This window comes from Rhinopithecus bieti, unplaced genomic scaffold (genome assembly GCF_001698545.2).
Source record: "Rhinopithecus bieti isolate Rb0 unplaced genomic scaffold, ASM169854v2 scaffold_15136, whole genome shotgun sequence".
Taxonomy (NCBI): Eukaryota; Metazoa; Chordata; class Mammalia; order Primates; family Cercopithecidae; genus Rhinopithecus; species Rhinopithecus bieti.
This window is the reverse complement of record NW_016808217.1, coordinates 106621-128767: the sequence shown is the minus strand read 5'-3', so window position 1 is coordinate 128767 and position 22147 is coordinate 106621. Positions and strand designations below refer to the sequence as shown.

Sequence of the window (22147 nt, the reverse complement as noted above, 5' to 3'; positions counted from 1 at the left end):
GCAAAGTAGTAAAGAAATATTTGTAAGCAGTTCAGAAATACTTTTGCTGCCAGTCCGATTCTGTTATCTTTTGATAAATTAGAAAAGGTATTTTAAATAATATGAAAAATAGTCCATAACAGAAATATTTTAAAGCATACAGATTATAAGATGGTTATATAATTTTTATTCTCATGGCTATATTAAGATAGATATCTTGAATACTATATAATATTAATTATTAATATTTATAGAGATGGTTTTAGATGATTTTATTAACTTATTTATTGCTATTTCTTGAGTTTTGAAAAGATGTACATGTAAATATATCGATAAGTCAATTCATCATTGTTATATTTAAAGAGCAGAAGAAAAAATAGATCTTAACTTACTATAAGTAAGCTATAAGTAAGAGATGGTAGAGACGGAGAAATAGAGCGATAAAGGAAACTTTCTGATAGTGTGGCATGGTAAAAGGAGCGTTCTCCTTCTATGAGCATCTGTGACCTCTGATTTTCCTCCTTATAAGCAACTTTCTCTTTATGCCTGGGTGTCTAGCAGGTCTGTTGCAGGTAACCACACTATTATCAAGTCTCGAAGAACTTCTCTCTTTTTATTGACCATCACTATGATATCACAAAGCTTTCTTTTGTAACTAATTTCAACCAGGTCTCTTGCTTTACTCTCTACAACTTAGTTCCATCATCTACATGGGTGGGGATATGTTGTTACCTCAGAATTGACTGTAATAATGAAATGAAACAATCTATGTGATAAGGTCAAAACAATCTTACGAATATGTTCATTTCTCTTCTCCCCTTCCCCTGACAAGCAGGAGTGTTCTGATTTTCCAAGACAAATCTTGGATTAAAGGATAGTTAATTGAGAATACAGTGAAGACAAAATGGAAAATAGCAGGGAGTACAGACCGACTGTGGTGGTGGAAGTGGTTGTATGTGTGTCATTTCTTTAGGAAAAAATACATCCCAATTACTGTCTGCAGGTATATCCTCCCAGTTCCCTTTCATGTGGTCTAGGGTAGGGCTGAAATCTGGACTTGGGAGGTGGCACATATCTGCTTGTCCACAGTGATTCAGAAATAAACAAGTGGCATAAGTCAGATGGAACAGAAAGATTCCAGGGTCTTTGAAGGGCCTGAGGAAGATGATCTTTCTCTTCTGAATCTGACTCTAAGACACTGAAGCCTGGAACCACTCACATCTCCATCTTGCCAATCAAAGAGAGAGGCCTCCTGAAAGTGGAACCAACACAAAGCCAATATCAGAAGGAAATAATTCAACTCATTGGATCCAGCAGGGCTCAACTATATAAGTTATGTGAGCTAATTAATCACCTTTTATTTGCGAGAGGAAGGGTTGGTTTAGTTATTTGCAATGCAAAGAGTCCTACTTGAACAGACAGGATTGTTTCTCTGTCTTTACATTTGTTTGTGTATTTGTTTTTGTTTGCTTGTTTAGTACAGGTATGGAAGTAACTACAGAGTGTGAGACCACAGATGAGACAAAAAGAATATTGAGAAGTATTTCTGGACATTACTGGTTTCCAGTGTGAAATTGCCTAATGAACTTCAAGAAATATAAGCAGATGACTAACATTATTTTAAAATTATCTTTAGTGGTATGAATTTTGCTTTTTTCTCCACATTTTAGTACTCTAGGACTAAGAGCCATGGTTTGTGATTTTATTGATAAAACATTGAAAAGACCATTTTAAGGGTTTTGCTCATACCATTCTCTTATTTGGGAAAGTCATAACTCTTTCCCTGCCTTCTCTGCTGCACAAGCTCCCTTTACTCAATGAACTCTTGCTCCTACCCAGGCTCCAATACCACTTAATTCCAGCATTTCCCCATCCATTAATGCCAATGACTAACCTTTAGTCCACCAAATGGGTTCCCCCGCATGTCTGTGGTAAACCCTTCTTATGTCTCTCAATATATTTGCCACGTGGCTATACAATAAATAGTCTCCCACTAGGCCATAAGCTCCTTGAAGATAGGAATTGACTCACATCATATTTCTATTTTTAGTACTTATCACAGACCTGACACATGGTAGGTGTGTTGGAAATCTTTTGTTTAACCTCCTTTCTCCCCTCATATTCACTCTTCCCATTTACATAAGCTGTTTTGTTTATTGATGGCATCACCTCTTGCCCTATGGTTCACACTCAGGTTTGGCTAATGGGAAGTACAGGCAGGAGATAAAAGGGAGAGAAAATGAGGTTGGGATGTTTTTCTGTTGACTTTTTCTACCAACACACTGTGGGTTGGTAGAAACTCTCTACTTGAGGCTAATCGTGTGATATATCACCCACTAGGTTACTTAAGGGGTGTATGTCTGCTGCCTAAACCCTGAAGGCTGGGTGCTGAACCAAGGCCCTGGTGCCCAGTGGAGGAGCAGGTGTCCCTGAGAATTCAAACATTTGTAGAGTGTCTAAGAACCTACCAAGAAAACGAGTCTCATTGCTCAAACACAGTGGACAAAGAGCAAGAAAAGTAGTTTAAAAACAGTTTAGAGACAGAAGTAGTGCAGATCTCTAGAGCTGTCTTGCTGTAGTCCAGGAACACCCCGTATGTAAGTTTTAATAAACTCATCTACTTGTCAAGCTGGACTTGTCCAAGTCATTCTTTGGTCTCTCAGCACCTTCCCAGTTTGGGGGTGGGGGACATTACAGTCCCAAGTTTTTCTTGTAACAATTGGTGCCATGAATAGGATACAAGAAACCAGACGATGAGTCAGGAAGGGGTATGTGCAGGGGAAATCCGGGGTGGTTTGCAACATGCACCAAGGGTGGAGTTGCCTGACCGCTCAATCTCTGTGGGCCACCACATGAGTACAAGGATGCTCAGAAGACTTTGGCAGGGACTGAGCACATGTTGCAAGAAGCTAAGATATTAAAGTACAGGAAGGATAGCAAATATGCAGTTGTTGCAATAAAGCTGGGTCCGAAAAATTGTTAGAGCAGGAAAGGGAGAAAGGGTAGAAACTCCTGCCAAAGTTCAAAGGTATGCCAGGCTTTCTAGAACTCCAGCTGGTTATATATTATGGCCCATTCTTTTGCAAATTTAAAAACTGATGGGGGCCAGGCTAGGTGGCTCACGCCTGTAATCCCAGCACTTTGGGAGGCGGAGGCAGGCAGATCACTTGAGGTCAGGAGTTTAACACCAGCCTGAACAGCATGGTGAAACCCCATCTCTACTAAGAATACAGCATGTGTCTGTCGTCCCAGCTACTCAGGAGGCTGAGGCAGGAGAATCCCTTGAAATCAGGAGGCGGAGTTTGCAGTGAGCCAAGATTGCACCACGGAACTCCAGCCTGGAGACAGAGCAAGATTCTGTCTCAAAAACAAAAACAAACAAACAAAAACAAAAAAAACTGATGGACGAATTACAGCAAAGAATTTCAGAGCTCAAATGGTTAACTTGCAACTATAGCATTAAGTAGAGTCTTATAAAGGCCTCTATTGCTCTTTCCTCTTCTACCTGCTTTGAATCTGCTGTTACTAAGCTACCAATGTTGAGATAAAACTCACCAATTGAAAGATACTTGGAGATTTTGTTTTTCTTGTAAGTTCAACCAGTTGTAGCTAAAATGTAAACAGTAAAAGCTCATTTGAAACTGAAAAGAGGGTAAAAGAGGTTTTTTAAAAATAAAACTGTTATAGAAACTGTTTATCCAAAATTTTGGTCCACAACCTTCATTGGATTGCCTATTAGGGAAAAGTTTAGCCATAACAGGTTCCAATTTTGTCAAATATAATTTGCATCCAGCTGTCTTTTGTAAAATAATGAGTTTTGATGCTGTCTCATGGATAAAGTTCTGAAATAAAGCTATTGGATCTTTGTGTGTGCTTATACATGTTTAAATGTGTCCATGTATATGTACATGTACATGTACTATGTTATATATAGTGTCCAGCATGCTACCAAATTGGCTTATAAGGAAATTAGTACTTATAAATAAAATAAGTCTAAATGCTTTTTAGGTACACATGAATTTAGTAATTATTAATAAATAAGCTGGCTTTAAAATTATTGGTAAGATAAAAGAAAATGTCTTCAAAAGTGTCAGATACATTTTTGTCTGGGTTTACTCATTAGGTAAGTTTTCTATTCGCCTCTGCTAGATATTTTAAGGTGTCAGAGTTTGACATAAAGTTGGTAAGACTATAAACCCAGCCCAAGCCAGAATGATCTATGTTTGTGTGATTTTTTAATAAGCAGACTAATTTGATACTGTTGGTTTAAAAAAATAGCTAAATTGTCTGAGTTACTGGCAAAACACATGTCCATGTGTTTAAGGTTCTTGCTTAGATGAACATCTAATATTAACAGTCTTTAAAAATAATTAATAAAAAATACTTAATAATTTGTCTTGGTTATCAAGAGTAATCTAGATAAACTGCTAAAAAATAAATAAATTAAATAAATGTAAATAAATGTTTATAAATAAACATTTTGTGTGATTTAAAATCTTAAAATTCTTTTAGGTACTCATTGAATGTCTGGGTCATTTCCAATTTAAAAAGGGTTATAATATAGGATATTGGTCACATTTCTGGGCACACTAATAGAAAATAAAACATATGATATGGGAAAAGCATTGATAGACCTCAGTAAGCCTGATAAAATACAGACTGGGTCCAAAAGTAATCAAAAAACAAAAAGGGGGATGAGCCATATGGGTGCCTGTACACTTGCCCCAGCCCATACCAGCAATAAGCTTGAAGTGATACCACCTTCCAAGGGGATACTCTGAAATCGCCCAAACAATCCAAAAGTTACATAAGGTACAAATAGGCTGTCCCTAAGCCCCTCCAATAGCCCTTTAGGGACCTGTGAAGGAGCCAGATAGCACTTGGAGAATGATGGTAGACTACTATGAGCTAAACAATGTGGGCCTCCCGTACATGCAGCTGTACCTAATATTGCTCAACAATTGGAGTAAGTGGTCCTTAAGCTAGGCAATGTCCATGCTGTGATTGACTTGGCTAATCCCTTTCCTAGTATTCTTTTAGCAGAAGATTCACAAAGCTAGTTTGCCTTCACTTAGGAGGGCCAACAGTGGACTCTCCAGGTGCTACCACAAGGGTACCAGCACAGATGCACCATTTGACACAGTGTGATTGCACCGGACCTGTTTAGACTGTCTTTGCCCTCCTTGATTTCTCTGTTTCACTGTATTAATGATAACATGCTACCCTCAGAGTCTCTTAGAGATCTGGAGACTGCTCTACAAACCATCTTCGATGGCCTAAAGGACAGATGATAGAAAGTCAACCTCAAAAAGATATAAGAGCCCAGCATAACCATCCAATTTTCAGGAATTACCTGATTGGGTAAGAAGTGAAGAATACCCAGAGCTCTTATTAACAAGATAGCACAACAGTCTGTTCCCCAAACAGTAAACTAACTCCAGGTTTTCACAGGTTTACTGGGCTACTGGAGGATATTCATTCTTCATTTGGCACAAGTTCTGCATTTGTTATGCACACTAACAAGAAAACAATAAAAATGGGACTCAACATAGAGAGCAAGAGGCATGTGACAAAACAAAAATATTGATAAAACAAGCTCAAGCACTAGAGACCCCATTGTCACTGCACTGTTTTATACTAAAAGGCACTGGTGATGTCACAAAATAAATTGGGGTTTATGGCAAAAGCAACCAAAAAAAATGATACCTGAAGGGTTTTGGTGTTAATTATGAAAGAGGACAATATAATCCTACAATACAGTCCTACAATATAGTCCTACAGCAACAGTTACTGGCCATGTATGAGGCATTGCATCAGTGGAGGCCATCACAGTAAAAGCTGCTTACCCCATAAAAGGGTGAACAGAAAGCCTCCTAGCTAAGCTCACCTCTGGGGTGGCATGATCACACACCCTGCAGAAATAGCACTCCTTTCTGAAACAAAGGGGTGTCCTGTTCACTAGTCCTTTAAGTTAGAAACTATAGGAGGATCTCAGACCTGTCTACTTTGAACACATGGAGGCAGCCAACATGGCAGTGGAGCCACCTATGAGGCCAACCACCATATATAAGCAGATCCTGCTGATATCCACTAGAACCTGGTACACTGATGGGCCTAGCAAAGGTATCCAACACTGGACATCAGAACAAAACATAGACTAGAGGTTCACTTACCATAAAACACAACAGGGCAGGACTCATTAAAAAAATGGCCTCCTAAACACCCAATTATGTGGGATTTTAATATGTCCTAGGACAGCTCTTTAAGGTCCTGAACTAAGACCCTCCCTGAAGCCATACACACTTTAAATAAGCTACCCATTATTACACATGGAATCACTCTCTACAAATGGTTGGCAAGGACTGCAAAACAGGCTCTGCAAACTCTCAGGGTTACCTCTGAGACACTGAACCGTGCCTCTGAAGCAGGTGGTCAGACTGTGCTCCTGAGAGCACCAATGGATCTGTCAAGTGGTGATGACTGCATGGACCCATAGTTAAGCTGGAAAGTGACTCTATACTGGATCAGTTTTATGGCATCAGAGGGTTCCAAGGAGACTGCTGGAGGGGGGGTGGTCCTAGCTGTGATCCTGCATAGAGGTCCAAAAGCCTTGTAACATCAAAACATGGCAGCACCGACATCTGCTGGAGTGATCATAATGCAGACAGCTTGGACAAGGGCAAAAACTTAGCAATTGGTTGTTGTGCCTCTTCCTGGGAAGGAAAGCCATGTCTGGTACTGTAGCACCAGGCCTGAAGCCTGTGATGGCCTCCCTAATAGAGCCCATGGAAAAAAATACAATGATAGCAATGTTACTAAAACTAGATCCACCCATGAGAGTCCTTACTAAACACTTGTGTTTATGCGCATAGGCTGTTGTTTCTCCTACCCATGGCAGCTGGTAATGTCTTTCTGGACTGGGCTGCAACTACAGCGGCAGTCAGCAACCAGTCTGATTGTTGAGCATATGAATACGTCCCCCTATCAAATTCTAATGTTATGCCTTGGAATATTCTGCCTTTCTCCTGACAGTAGTGGAGTGACTGGTTCAGAAGCACTGACAGCTCAGTCCAGGCTCACTGGGGATTGCATCCAACTGGAGGCTCAATTGACAACTCAATAGAGATCCAATAACAAGTGTCCTTGCAGATGCTACCTGTTGTGTCTCTGTGCCTGATAAAGGGAATAATGACACAGATGCTTTAAATCCTTGGTCAACTCAGATCTGTGATATAGCCCAATTAGGTTTTTTTGACTCATTCTCAAATTGGTTACACACCTTACCTACTCATTGGAGTTATGTCTCACCAATAGACAATATAATTTTAATTAGCTCCTGCTTTTTATGCTGTTGTATACAATGTAGATGTAGCCTGTATACATGGCTATACACTATAGGCCCATATAGTTCTTCACCTCATATTTTGCTCAGGGTTCATTGAACAAGACTCACAAAAAAAGAGTAAGAGCTGGGGAATCACATGAAGTTTAGTGTGGTGGGTCCCTTACCAGGTTATTTAAGAGTGTATGTCTGCTGCCTGAACCCTGAAGGCTGGGTGATAAGCCAAGGCCATAGTACTAGGCCAAGGAGTGGGTGTCCCTGAGAACCCAAACATCCTGGAGAGTATTTGAGAACCTACCAAGAAAAATAGTCTTTTGCTCAAACACAGTAAGCAGAGAGCCAGAAAATTAGCTTAAAAATAGTTTAGAGACAGAAGGTGGTGTGGATCTCTATAGCTATCCTGCCATCATCCAGGAGTGTCCTATCCGTAAGTCTTAATAGACACATCTGCTCATGAAGCTGGACTTGTCTGTCATTCCTTCATCCCTGGGCACTTCTCCAGTTTGGAAGTAAGGGGTGTTATAGTCCCAAGTTTTTCTTGTAATAGACACCTTTTCAGGGTTCCCAGTGCAGGTCCCTCTCTTTGGCTGTTCACACCTATGAGTGATAAGGGCTCCTGTTTCTAGCTCCAGATTTCTGTACCTTTGTTGGTTTTCATCAACCCTGGTCACAACTTCATTAAACTCTCTATAAATTGTCTCTTTCCTAGTAGGCACCGGTTGTGCATAGTTAGGTAGGTAAGAAATATATGTTTTAAGGAATTAGTTCTAGGATAGATGATAAAAATATATATTAAAGGTATGGGTAATTGCCACGAATAGTATTGGATGTCCCAGATTTGCCTTCACTGTGTAGTGAGTGTGTCTGGCTGTCTTGAATGAGCACCATAGAAGATGGATGGTGCATCAACTTGGGCTAAGGATAAGGAACATTCATGAGGGTCCTGAAGTCAGCCAGAGGTCAGGTGCTATAGGTTAGATCAAATCTGCTGAGATAATTGTTGGGGAGATAGGTCATGAGCAGGAGATAAAGTGTTAAGTAAGGCAGGAAGAGGCACAAATAACCAAGGTCAAAGCAGACAAACTACAAGAAAGGCTTGGATTTAGACACAGAGAAGAAATAAGTGGGTCAAAGCTTGGAAATCGAGTGGGGTTTTCTAGGGCAATTCTCACAGATGTTGGTCTCCTGTCTCTGCATCCTTTCCTGTGTGACTCATGAGGTGTGTGTGTGTGTATGTATGTGTGAATAAGCTTGACAGGTACTTACACATTTTTCATCACCAATACCACCAAACTATATACCAACAAAAACTCTCTCAATCTCTCTCTCTCTCTTTCACACACACACACACACACACACACACACACACACACACACACACACACTTCTACCCCTGAAGTTCATAGTGGACACACATCTCTTACAGTGGCCATAGAGATGCCAGCAGTGGTTTCCAGGAAATGCTCCTCTAGAAATTCCCTTTTTATGTATCTTTCATACAAAATAAAGGAAATTTGCATCTATTTCTCTGCTTTTCTCTGCTTACCCAATGTCTCATGATGATCTGTTTTGCTTTCTGCATCTGAATCGACCTATTTTGCCTCAGGAAGTAGCCTTCTGTGTTATTTTACTGCTTCCAACTTGACAAAAGAGCCTGTGTGAAGTGAAATTGACAGGGTTATCATATTTTCTATCATTTCATTATTGAGGTTTATTGGTCATTCATATCGGCCTCACACTTTTGCAGACCTTCTCAGAGCTGCTCGCCTCCTCAGCCTCCATCTAACATTACTCCCATGAATGACCTTTTTAAGTACTCAATTTTAAACTTGGCTTTTTCATCAAAATCATTCATAATCACTGCTATTATCGCTTATAATTACTATAGTCATTTTAGCTCAGAATAGGCAAAACATTAGCCTTTAGTCTGGTAAACCTTGGCAATTGTATTTGGTGGAAGATCTAGTGTGTTAGTAAGAAAATAGCTATGATGCCTGAGTCTGTGTGTTATTTTTCAAGGGTCAGATAGATTCCATCTGGGCCATAGATATGTTATCCCACAAAATCCTTATGCCAACGATTACAATTATAATTAAACTTTATAGGTGAGAAAACCAAGGTTCAGAGTGGTTCAATGAGCTGCCAATATTACAGAGCTAATAAGTAACAGAGATGGGATTTAAACCCTGACCTGGTTATTGTACCTTTTTACTGCACTACATTATTTTGGACTGCAGAGAGCATTTATAAAATCTGGAGAAAAAAGTTGGCATCAGAACACCCAGAATAATAAGGTTGGGTGCCAGAAGGTGAGACTGAAAAAGCGCTGGGTCATAATCAATTTGCAGCGAGCATTCGCAGTGCTCTGATGTAATGAAATATGTAGCTACAACTTATATTCCATTGGTTCAGGTTTAGTTGTGGGAGTAGAGGGTGCAGAAGGAAAAACAGGCAACCTGAACTGCAAAGATAGGAGCAAAACACAAGGAAGGGTAAAACAGTGAAAACCTATGACCGTCTTTTTTTTAAGAGATACAGTAGCTGCTGTTGTATGTCGCCCAGATCTCTCCTTTCAGAACCAAAGTACCTGTTGCCCCAACTGCTAGGAGTGTTGACCACAGATAGCTCTCATCAGAGCCTCCCTCTGAGCTCTTCCATCAGCTGAAGAGAAGCAGCTTTTCCAAGATCAATCCCCTTTCTAGGCACAGCCCATGTCCAATGATAGGTCAATTCTCCTTGTGTCACGTGAGGCCTCTCTGTAAGGCCATCCAGCTCCAGAGTGCCGTGAAGTCACCTGAAGCTTTTGTTCTGACTACATCTTTTTCATCTTGCCCCTCGGCCCAATTCTCCTGCTTTCACTTCTCTACAGGTGTTTGCCCTAACATCACCACCCAGTAAATTTCCTGCATAGAAATCAATGCCTCAGAATCTATTTCCCAGGAAACCTGAACTGCAATATGGAGTAAGTCATGAATCTCTGTTGTGGCAGCCAACTCTAGTTAATCTCAATATTTCTGAGAGAGTTATGACTATTTGTCAAATATTTACTGTAGTACCAGTAAATATATCAGGATACAATAAATATTAGGGGTACTTTCATAAGTGTAAGAATGGAAATATTTTACCGATTTTCAAGGGAGCAATTTAGCTGCTGTTGGAGGATAAGTCAGTGGTCTGGGCAGAATTCAGATCTGAATAAGAACATCCATTAACATTATTTTATCTCCAGGGTCTTCAATGCTGATGACAGCATGAAAACATCTTAATAATCACTAAGCACATGGTGAAATGTTACACCTCTGCTCGGTGTTTTAAGAAGCTCTTTCTTCCATTTTAAAAATGTCTATAAAAGTCCCTTCAGGATTGCCAGAAGTTAAGTCACTGTGGTCACAGGCTTGTCCTCCAGTGACCAAGGCAATGAGAAAATATTCCTGAAACTCTTCTAGGTATGAGAACCACAGGGCACATTATTATACTTTTCAGTGGTGTGGCATGTGAAGGACAGAGCACAAACATCTCAGGGTTTTGGAAACTAGATGATATACCATCATCAAAGCTCTATCTCTAACCATATCCCCTCACCTTCAGTAATACCAACAACGTGCTTTGTGACTCACTCTTCCATTCTTGTAGGGCTTTGCCCATCTTCTGCTCTGATAATCCTGTTGTTTCTTTAAGAACCAGATGAAACAATGCCATCTAGTCAGAATTGTTTACTTCTCTAAGGGATATAAATAAATCTAAAGTTTTTTGGAAAGCAATTGAACTTCATACATGTTCATACCTTTATAATTAGGCATTTCACTTCTAAAACCCTCTTAAGAAAATAATACAAAATGTAGTACAGATTTTTTCAATATAAAGATATAAAAAATTCCTAGCCATGACCATAAAAAAATCTTCCCTTTGTTTTCTTTCATTCTGTTTCCTCTTTTATTAGAATTTAAGCTTCGTCAGTTCAAGAAACACATTTGTTTTCTTCACTGCTGTATCCCCACTATCTAAAACAGTGCTGCAGTGGTAACCATGGTAAATGTGCAGTAAATACTTGATAAATTGTTAAATTAATCTTCAAATGTGCAGAAGGTAGTTGGAAAAACATGAAGTTTAATTGAGATATAAAGAAGCCTTGCATACAAGAAGAGTAGCACTTCATTTCTGGTTGGAAAGAGTTAGCATTGTAAAGATGCCAAATTCCCTGATAATGTATATCTTTACAGTATTTTTTACTCAATATACAAATGGAAAAAAATAAAGTACTTTTCCTTTTATGTGGGGAAATAGGAAAGGTTTTATCATACCATATATATGTGTATACACATCTATGCAGATATATATACACACACACACACATACACACACACACACATAAACAGAAATAAAAATGGTGTGGTACTAAAAAAGTGCTTTAAATGCTTTACGTGATGATGTGACAGCTTTAATTTAGTGAGGTATAAATGCAAGAGATGTGTTGTTCCCACAGTTACTATTAACTGTACTGTGTTGAATCTTCCTTTCCTTGTTGAATCTCCCTTTCCCACTGGTTAGCAACCATCTATGTAATATTATTAGTAAAACAATCTATGTTCAGTCCAGACCACTGTAAAACTTTAATCTCCAACTCTTACCCTCCATCCACTCTAGTTGCCCTCCTAGCACATTAGGGAAACATACCATGAGATCCATAAACTCCTATTTTCTGTAGACGTTTCAGCTGCTACCAAGAAAGTAAAGTTCTGATGAATCTACTGTACATCCAGGCCTAACAGTGACTGCCTTGGTGACTCAGAACAGCAGTTTCTCACGTGGGTAAAAAAGCAGAGTGGGCCTTTTAGCACCTTTCTAAAGATATTGCATGCAACATTAACTACATTTTTCAAAACATCCAGGAGTGAAGGGGATAAAAGGAACAATAGGTTATAAGCATTCACCATTTTCTCTCTCCCACTTCTCCCAGTAGAGGGAAGCAGATTGCTTGCTAGGTCAGTTCTGGGCCCTCTTTTAGTTATGTAAAAATTAGGACAAAAGGCAAAGGATAAGACAAACAAAAGACCTGAGCCAGAGACAGAAATGTTAGGAGGAGAGATGAAGGTTGTTTTAGGCTGGGAAGAAAGAAAGTTTTTGAAGGGTGCAGATAACGGGGAAAACAGGAGAGATTTATTCTGTTTCTCTTGGACTGTGGAGAGTCCAAGAGAAATGGAAGGAGATTTATGTGGGGAAAGGAGTGTTGTTGTTGTTGATTATACTGTCAGTTCTGGGGTACATGTGCAGAACGTGCATGTTTGTTACATAGGTATACATGTGCCATGGTGGTTTGCTGCACCCATCAACCCGTCATCTACATTAGGTATTTCTCCTAATGCTTTCCCTCCTCTGGCCTCCCAGACCCCAACAGACCCCGGTGTGTGATGTTCCCCTCCCTGTGTCCACGTGTTCTCTTTGTTCAACTCCCACTTATGAGCGAGAACATGCGGTGTTTGGTTTTCTTTCCTTGCGTTAGTTTGCTGAGAATGATGGTTTCCAGTGTCATCCATGCCCCTGCAAAGGACATAAACTCATCCTTTTTTATGGCTACATAGTATTTCGTGGTGTATATGTGCCACATTTTCTTTATCCAGTCTATCATTGATGGACATTTGGGTTGGTTCCAAGTCTTTGCTATTGTGAATAGTGCCGCAATAAACATACGTGTGCATGCGTCTTTATAGCACATGATTTATAATCCTTTGTGTATATACCCAGCAATGGGATTGCTGGGTCAAATGGTATTTCTCATTCTAGATCCTTGAGGAATTGCCACATTGTCTTCCACAATGGTTGAGCTAACTTGCACTCCCACCAACAGTGTAAAAGCGTTGGAAAGGAAATTTTTTGTAAGGGAGTTTTCTGGCTGCTACAGCCGCACCCTTTGAAACTTCTGCTTCCATTGCTTTTTGTTTTGAAATATACTATGCTGAATATTTCAACTGGTTTTAGCTGTTTTAACTATTCATTTTTATGGGACTTTGCATAGCACTAGTTGCAAAGTAATTGGGTTACATGAGCTATATGAGGTATTTTATTTACCAAACATGCCACCTGTGTATTCTGGTCAAGAAGAATTATTCTAGATGCTTATGAGGCCCTGGTATTTAGATAGTTAAACAAATGCTCTGGTGGTTTCCTCAAAAGTTCTCTAAAACAAATACTTTGATGAAATTATTTTGGTTCTGAATAGCCTTGAATGCATCCTCAGAAATCCTAAGTTCATGTTCCAACTTAACTAACTGCACAAACCAACTGTGAACCTCATGAAGGCAGGAAAGACATATTATCATATTTTTATATTGCCATGGTTTTAACGATTGGCTATGTGGGGCACATAGTAAACACTCAATATGGGTGAATAAGTGTGTATGGCTTCAGACATTTTCAATAAATTCTTTGGTTGTTTTCATAAAGTACTGGATTAAAGCATCCTTCTGGTATCATGAGTCAACTCTTAAAAAATCAATTACCTATAACTTCAGGCAATATTGTTCTTTCTTAGTTGGGTATAGCAAGTGAATAACCATGCACCCTGCCCCTCACCCAGGATGCGGCCTTAAATAAGGATAAATGTTCTCTGAGTTTGTATAAATAAATGAAAGAGAGGCAGAGAGATAGAGAAAGATATGGGAAAGGAGAGAAATAAAATAATATGGGAATTTAAGTAAATTCTTCAGGGAAAGACAATTTATTCTAGTATTGACTCCTTCATTGAAGTAACCAGTTGATACATACAAGAAGCCTGAAGATATTTTCAACATATTGGAAACATTGCTGGATGTTTTAGATGAACTGTTTACATATAGGAAACTGGTAAAATACAGGTGTCCTCATACAAGTCTTCTTTTATCATCACGGTTACTCTTACTTAAATTTATTAGCATTGATGGACACTTAGTAATGTACTCACATGGAAGAAGCTGTATGTGTTTACACAGTATGGTGACTGCTCACCAATTTTTTTTCCCGATTGATCAAAATGTCACCAATTTTTCTTTCCTGTTTTTTTTTTAATAAAAGGGAAACACATCAAGTGTTTCTCTTGTTTCTGAGATGAAGCCTCACTCTGTCGCCCAGGCTAGAGTGCAGTGATGAGATCTCAGCTCACTGCAACCTCTGCCTCCTGGGTTCAAGTGATTCTCCTGCCTCTGCCTCCTGGGTAGTTGGGATTACAGCTGCATGACAACACGCCCAGCTATTTTTTGTTGTTGTTGTATTTTTACAACACCAGCTGGTATCCTGTGGTGAATCTGCTGGAGAATTGTTTGGTAGGTGTGGAAAACCCCCCAAGTATCTGGTGTTAGAAGTAATGGATTGAGTGAGAGCAGAAAGTAGAAAAAAACACTTTGTGTGTGTGTGTGTGTTTTTTTTTTTTTTTTTTTTTTTTAATCTCTCTATACCAGTCCAGTCTTTCTCACATCACCTCACTCTGAAATTGACTTTTCTTCTGTTGCTCACTTTGTTTCCATTTTTTCAGAGCCCTTATGATTACATTGTGTTCACCTGGATAATCCTTGATGCTCTCCCTGTCAAGGTCAAATGATTAGCATCCTTAATTACATCTGCAACCTTGATTCTCCTTTGCCATGTAATACAACATATTTACACGTTGTGGACATCTTTGGTGGGCCATTCTTCTGCCTACCAGTTTCTTTCTCAATTAGGTCTATCATGACTGCCCTATTTGAAATCCCAACCTCCACCCACTTCCTTGATTTTCCTTATGTGTTTAAGACATGATTTCTGAAATAAAGCTGTGAAGTAGCAGGGAACATGATTTTTTTTGGAAACTATAGACAAAAAAGACAAATTGGCCTGGGTTTAAATCCTTGTCCTGCTATTTTAATGTGATGATTTTGGAACTGTCTTAACATATTTGAGCCTCAGTTTTTGAGTTTGGGAAACAGTGTTCATACAGCAACTGCACAGGACTGTTGTGAATATCTAAAAAGATCGTACACTGGATATACCTGGCCAATCTGCTTCATGTCCTCGAAGAAGGCAAATTATTAAAAAAAACAATAGAACAGAAGAGTCAAAATCCAAGATTTAAAGAAAAATTTAAAATTTAAATGGAGAAAAAAAAAAAGAAAGCGGAGGTACCTGGCACAGAAGCACACATGAGATGCACTCGATATCTATTTCCCTCCCAGCTGCTTCTCTCCTGCCACTCGGTTCCCAATCTGACTCTACCCATTCAGAAATAAATCCCCTTCCTCCTCCCTCTTGCCCATGACAACCACTATGCTTTCTGTTTCTGTGAGTTTGACTACATTCGTTACTTTGTCTCAGTAAAATCGTGCAATAGTTGTCCTTTGGTGACTGGCTTTGCTCACTTAGTATAGTAGCCTTTAGGTTTATCCATGTTGCAGCATGTATCAGAATTTCCTTCCTTTTAAAGGCCGAATATTATTCCACTGTATGTGTATACCACCCTTTGTCTATGCTTTCATTCATCACTGGATGCTTGGGCTACTTCCACCTTTTGGCTATTGTGAATAATGCTGCTGCGAACATGGGTATACACATCTGTCCTTGAGATTCTACTTTCAATTCTTTTGGATATATATACAGAAGTGGAATTGCTGGATTAGATGGTAATTCTATTTTTAATTGTTTGAGGAACCACCACACTATTTTTGTAGCTGTACCATTTTACTTTCCCACCAACAGAACAAAAAGGCTCTGGTTTCTCCACATACACAACAACACGCTATTTTCTTTTTAAAAATTTTATAGTAGACATCCTGATGGGTGTGAGGTGATATTTGGTTTTGATTTTAATTTCCCTAATGATTAGTGATGTTGAACATTTAATATGCTCATTGGTGTTTGTCTATTTTTTGGAGAAATATCTATTAAAGTTATTTGCCCATTTTTAAATCAAATTATTCTGTTATTGGCAGTAGTTGTGGTGGTGAGTTGTAGGAGTTCTTTACATACACTATTAACCCCTTATCAGTTATATAATTTACAAATATTTTTCTCAGTTTGTAAGTTGTCTTTTCATTCTGTTGATTGCACTCTTGGATGCACAGAAGTTTTAAATTTCAATGTAGTCCAATTTATATATTCTTACTTTTGTTGCCTGTGCTTTTTTGGTGTCATATCACTAACAGGAGTTACAAGTCTTTAATCCTAACACACATACATATACCCACACACAAAAACACAATTTACAAGAGCAAAATGAATTTGCAATGCTTTAAGAAAAGAAATTATTAAAGGAACTAATACCAAATAGAATAGCAGACAAAATGACAATAACAGCAACAAGAACAACCTGTTGTATATCTTTCTTCTGTGATCAGAAATTTTTCATCTTCAGGTCTTCTTATGTCTTCTGTAAGAGTAGCTGTGCTATAACCCTGGTGAGAACAGGGGAGCTGCAGTCAGTAAATCGGAGTTCTAATCAGAATTGTGTTATGGCTCTGCGATCTGTGATCTTGGGCAGGCTATTTTCCCTTTTGCGACCTCAGGCACATTACCCGCGATCTCCTCCAGCTTTCACATTCTGTGCTCAATTATTTTTTTCACATTCAGGACAAAAGACCACATTCTTGGTTCATCACTTGTGCCAGTTTTGTTCTTGAGTTTACTGGCAAGCAATTATCCCTTTGCACCAGTCACCCTCTAGAATATAGTCTCCCTATTGAGCTGAGAACTATTAGTACTTTCTAGGCAACTACTTCTTTTATTGTGGTCTTTCTATGCCAGGTACCAATTGATGTGTATCAATATAGAGAGATGCAAAGTTGATTCATCACTCCCACTAGGCTACCTTCACGCCCACATTCCTAGTCTCTATTCCTAGTCATTCCTGACTCTCAGACTTCCTCCTCTTTTGAAGAGTCCTACATTAGTGCCATGGATCACTTGCCTCAACTTGGGTTTGCTCCCTGTACTTTCTTTGTCTTGGGCCAAAGTGACCTTTCTTAGACTCCAGTTTTACTCCTGTCCATTTGAGACTGCCAAAGTGATGCACATTCATTCTCAGAAATGATCCTTTCCTGTACTTCTTTGTGAGCTTGGTGGAAACTTTACAGAGAAAATGAATGTCTGAAATAATTAAGAGCCAACCAAATTTAAGAGTTCTCCTTTAAATCTAATATTCTAAATCTCAGCTCAGACCCAAAATGGAAACCATTTCCCATGAATAACTTGACTCAATACTATCTGAGCTAGTTTAGATTATGATTAAAAGTTTTTCCTGAAAATGATGAAACAACTTTTATTTCCCAGTCTGCTCTTGAGTAAAACTAGCATGACATAACTTATGCCACACAAATGGGCAGTCACAGGTGTGTAATAAACAGAAATAACAGATAATCCTCAAAGCATTTTTTATTTGTCTCTAATATGTTTCACACCTAAGTTTGCAACTGGGGGCATCTGATGTGAGGAACTGGTGAGAGCCAAATTCTGAATTCACAGAATGCACACACACATACCCTGGAGGACTACTAAGATAATTACCCATTGCCTACAACTTCCCCAACATATACACACACGTGCACACCAACATGCACACATATGCATATATATACAGTAGTCCCCCATAATTCACAGTTTTGCTTTTCATGGTTTCAGTTACCTGTGGTCAACTGGGATCTGAAAATAGGCGAATACAGTGCAGTAACATATTTTGAGAGAGACAGACAGCAGAGTGAGCACATTCACATAGCTTTTGTTAAAGTATATTGTTATAATTGTATTTTATTATTACTTAATGTTACTGTGCCTTCTGTATAAATTAAACTTCCTATGTATGTATAGGAAAAAATATAGTATATATAGGATTCAGTACCACCCACAGCTTCAGGTATCCACTGCAGGTCTTGGACCACATAACCCTGTAGATAAGAGGGGACTAATGCGCATGCATTTCTTTATTCCTCCTATTCCAGGTTGGGCTTAGAAAAACTCTTTTACATCATGATACTAAGTACCGGCCTAAATCAGGGCACTTTTATTTAAGCAAGTTTGCTGTAACATACTTTTTTTGGTGCAATAGAATGAATATAGATGCTCCAACCTCTAAGGAGTCAATGACATCCCTTAGACATGCTCTTCTCAAAATGTCAGTATCAAAGTTCTCAATGTGAAAGCCAGATTCCAATTCAGGAGCAGTGCTATGCTGAGTCTAACCTGTCCCCGGCACAGTTGCCTCTATTCCTTGTTGGAGTTCCTAGTCTGACTCTAGCTTATCGGAAAGGGCAGACGCTGAAAGAGGAGACAGCAGTGTCTGCGAACTTGAAGAAGACAGTTTGAGAATCCAAGAGTGAGGCAGAATTAACCGTAGATTCCAAAAACTTTTGTTGCATGCCAAAAAGTATGCTAGAAGCTTGGAACTCCAAAGGAATTCAGGACTCTTTGCTAACCCGGAAAGACACAAATATGGCCAAGAAGGATCAATCCTAAGAGCGACAGAAGCTGACGCTTTGGAGCTGATGTCACAATCAGAAACAGAGAAAGGAGGAATAGAACTGGACAACTGCCTTGGATGCCAATCTACCACACTAAAACTACATTGAAAATGTGGTAAGTTGGGAGAAAAATACTGCATGTGTTTGGAAGAATTATTTGATAAGACAGTAGTGTGATCTGTCAGAGAAGACATCCATGGGACACGTATGCTTAAGGAATAAGAGGTGGTAAAAGTTCTGAGAGTAAACCTGTGCCGACTGCAGAATACTCCTTGCAGAAACTCTTTATGCTGTAGATCCTAAATGCAGAAAGGGAAACTAAGTACATTGCAAACCTAACTCATGGACCGTAGTGGTAGAATCAGCAGTCTGAGTTCCAAGAATCAGTGCGTGTCCTGTTGTTCTGCTTGGGGACAAACTATGGAGGGCCTTATACGCTATGCTGAAAGCATTTAGACTTTATTCAGTAGGCAACAGGGAGCTACTGCCATTTTTGAGCAATTGACTGATATATTATCACCTTTTGGTAATCTCTTTTGAACTAATAAATTTGGTTTGTGTTATCCCATGAGGAGAGATATATTGTGGTGAACCTTCTCAAATCTGTTTTAGAGAGAGAAAATAAATGTATAAGAAATAAAATAAACAAAAGAAGCTAAACAAATAAATGAACAGGGTGTGCTTTCAGTTAAAAAAAAAAAAAGAGAAACAAAAAGTATACATTATATAAATCATAGCCAACCAGAGATTCAAGTGAATTTTTTTACCAGAGCTTTTGATAAATGGTCAATAAATGTTAAGTGGGATATTGTTTTGTAATTTCTCTTAGTTTGCTTTTGGAAGTAATTTCACCATCCAATTTACAATTGTAGCATGTGGGAATATACACATAGCCATTTTTTTTTTCTCAGCAGGAGAATAGATTGCAAAGATCTAGTTTCAGACAGCTAAATGATTTACAGTAAGACCTACTAAACAATTTTTAAAATATAATTCAGATCTCTGAAGCTTTCTGCTTTTAAAGTTAACTGTGGTGAAAAGGAACTTTAGATTTGATTGAAAATAACGCACACATAAAAGTCACAGTCCAACTGAGTCTGCTAGGTATCAAAACTTACATTTATTTTTACGCAATGCTAACAAAGCAGCATTTCATTAACACTATGTTACAAAATATCCTTTCTTTGTTTTATCTTTCCTACCTTTGTTGAAAACCCCCTCAGCCTGCTGATTTTTGATAACCTGTTGGAAGGTAACGATACACAGATTTTCCTGTGCACCATATTACAGCACAGCCTCCTGACAAGCTAGTCTCTGGCTAAACAAATCATTTGCACCCTGTCTGATTTGTTTCCATGTTAGTAATTCAACTGCAATTTGTTCCTTCCCGTAGCTAAAGCAAAACGTGGTCATCAGATGCAATCCTTCCTGTTTGGGCATCATAAATAATAGGTTTCTGGAGTGCAACACATAAATATTTTACTAACCACAATGTAGGTTTTAGGAAATGGCAGAATAAAAGTAGTAGAGGAAGAATTTCCTATAAATTCCATTTTTACTGTATTTAGAGGCCATTTTATGGCTTAGTGCATTCATTAGTCTCTTTAAGAAAGTGTTTTTCACCAAAGGAAACTTTATAATATAAACATGTGCTTTCTAATTCCTTGACATATCAGGTTTCTATTTTCTTCCTAGATGAGTTGGGATGTAATATATCATCAAGTATTCCCAGAACTGATTTTAATTCACTGACTTTTTTTCTACATAGAATTGTTATCTCCTGGGCAAATGAAGAGCCACTGTAGAATAATGAAATTTATACTGAAGATAAACTATTCTCACTCCTGCTGGGTGAGTCACCTGAAACTACAAAAGAGAAAAAAATAAGTGGAGTACATGGAGATGGTAAGGTGTGGGGGAGGGGGATGTAATGAACAGTAGTACACAGTAAACATAATTATTTTCTCCAAGTTAAAAGACTTGTGCTTAAAAATATATTCCCTCTGGCTTGAAAACCTATTTCCCATGTCCTGTGGTCTTTGTTCCACAGATGTCCTGAAAATAATTGGGTATTTAAAGAACCTCAAAAAATTGCCGATCACAGAGCCAACTGCCTCTTGGTACTTTCCCTCTGAGCCTCTTATTAATTTTTAATCAGCTAGCTGCTGTTTCAGGTCTTTAGGACTCTGGTAAGTAAAGAAAAATGCCATGTGGACTGCAGAGGAGGAGACAGCAAATAAACACAGATGGAAAGGGCTTCTCTTGAACCTGCAGAGACAAAGCCCAGTGTAGCTTCAACAAAATGGAGTGAAGGCAGTTTTGGAGAGAAAACCGCTCCGTCAGCTGGAACAGCTGTGGAAATTATAATCCTGTTTTTTCTCCAGCTACTTGACTGGTACAGACTATGCGTTCCTTGACCTTTATTTCCAGAGTTGAATGCCACACCCGTGCTTTTGATCTCAAGAGGGCATAATGACTTGCCTCTCTAGGAATTTTCCTAACTTTTCTACTTTTTCTAATAGATGCATAAATTTTACTCCTGTCTTTAATATCTGTCTCCATCTCTCTCTGTCTCTCTCTGTCTCTCTCTGTCTCTCTCTCTCTCTCTCTCTCTCTCTCTCTCTCTCTCTCTCTTTCTCTTTCAGTGTTTCTTGGCTGATTTAGCACACAATTTTATATTTGGGTCAACCATAAGCCCAATCTATGAGAAAGGGTTTATTGTAATTTTTATCATGATAAACAATAATCTCATAAAACTGGTTCGAAGCAATAACTAAATATTTTTCTCACCACTCAATGACCCCAAAGTATATCTGATACCTTAATCTCAAACTTTTGTTGACTTGTTGGTATAAGGGATAACTGGCATTACAGATTTATCATTTGAAGGAGTAGTAAACATCAGTTGGAGAAATCACTGGGAGAAGTTATTTGATTTAGCTTTCAGTTCACAGGTGTATCAATGACCAAAGGAACGTCTTGTCTCCCAGGGTTAGCGATTTCCATTATTTTATGGCTGAATAATATTTCATTATGTGTATATGTGTATTATCAAAATTTCAATGGCATTTTTCACAGACATAGAAAAATAATTCTAATATTTATTTGGAACCACAAAAGATCCCAAAATAATGCACGTGCACGCACACACACACACACACACACACAGATATACGACACATTTTCATTATCCATTCATATATTGACAGACACTTAGGTTGTTTTCATATCTTGGCTACTGTGAACAATGCTGCAATAAACATATGGGTGCATATATCTCTTTGAGATACTGATTTTATTCTTTTTGCATATATACTCATAAGTGGGATTGCTGGATCATACGGTATGTTTTTTTTTTTTTTTTTTTTTTTTT

The 22147-nt window shown here is 38.6% G+C and overlaps 1 long non-coding RNA gene across 3 annotated transcripts in view; it reads right to left on the bottom strand.

The window, feature by feature from the left end:
• The window catches only part of LOC108538076 (uncharacterized), a 60628-nt gene that overhangs the window by 21362 nt on the left and 17119 nt on the right, over positions 1-22147 (bottom strand). For all 3 annotated transcript variants that reach the window (XR_001887995.1, XR_001887994.1, XR_001887996.1), the window contains exon 2: positions 8868-8975. This is a non-coding gene — a long non-coding RNA (uncharacterized LOC108538076). The remainder of the gene's footprint in view (positions 1-8867; positions 8976-22147) is intronic.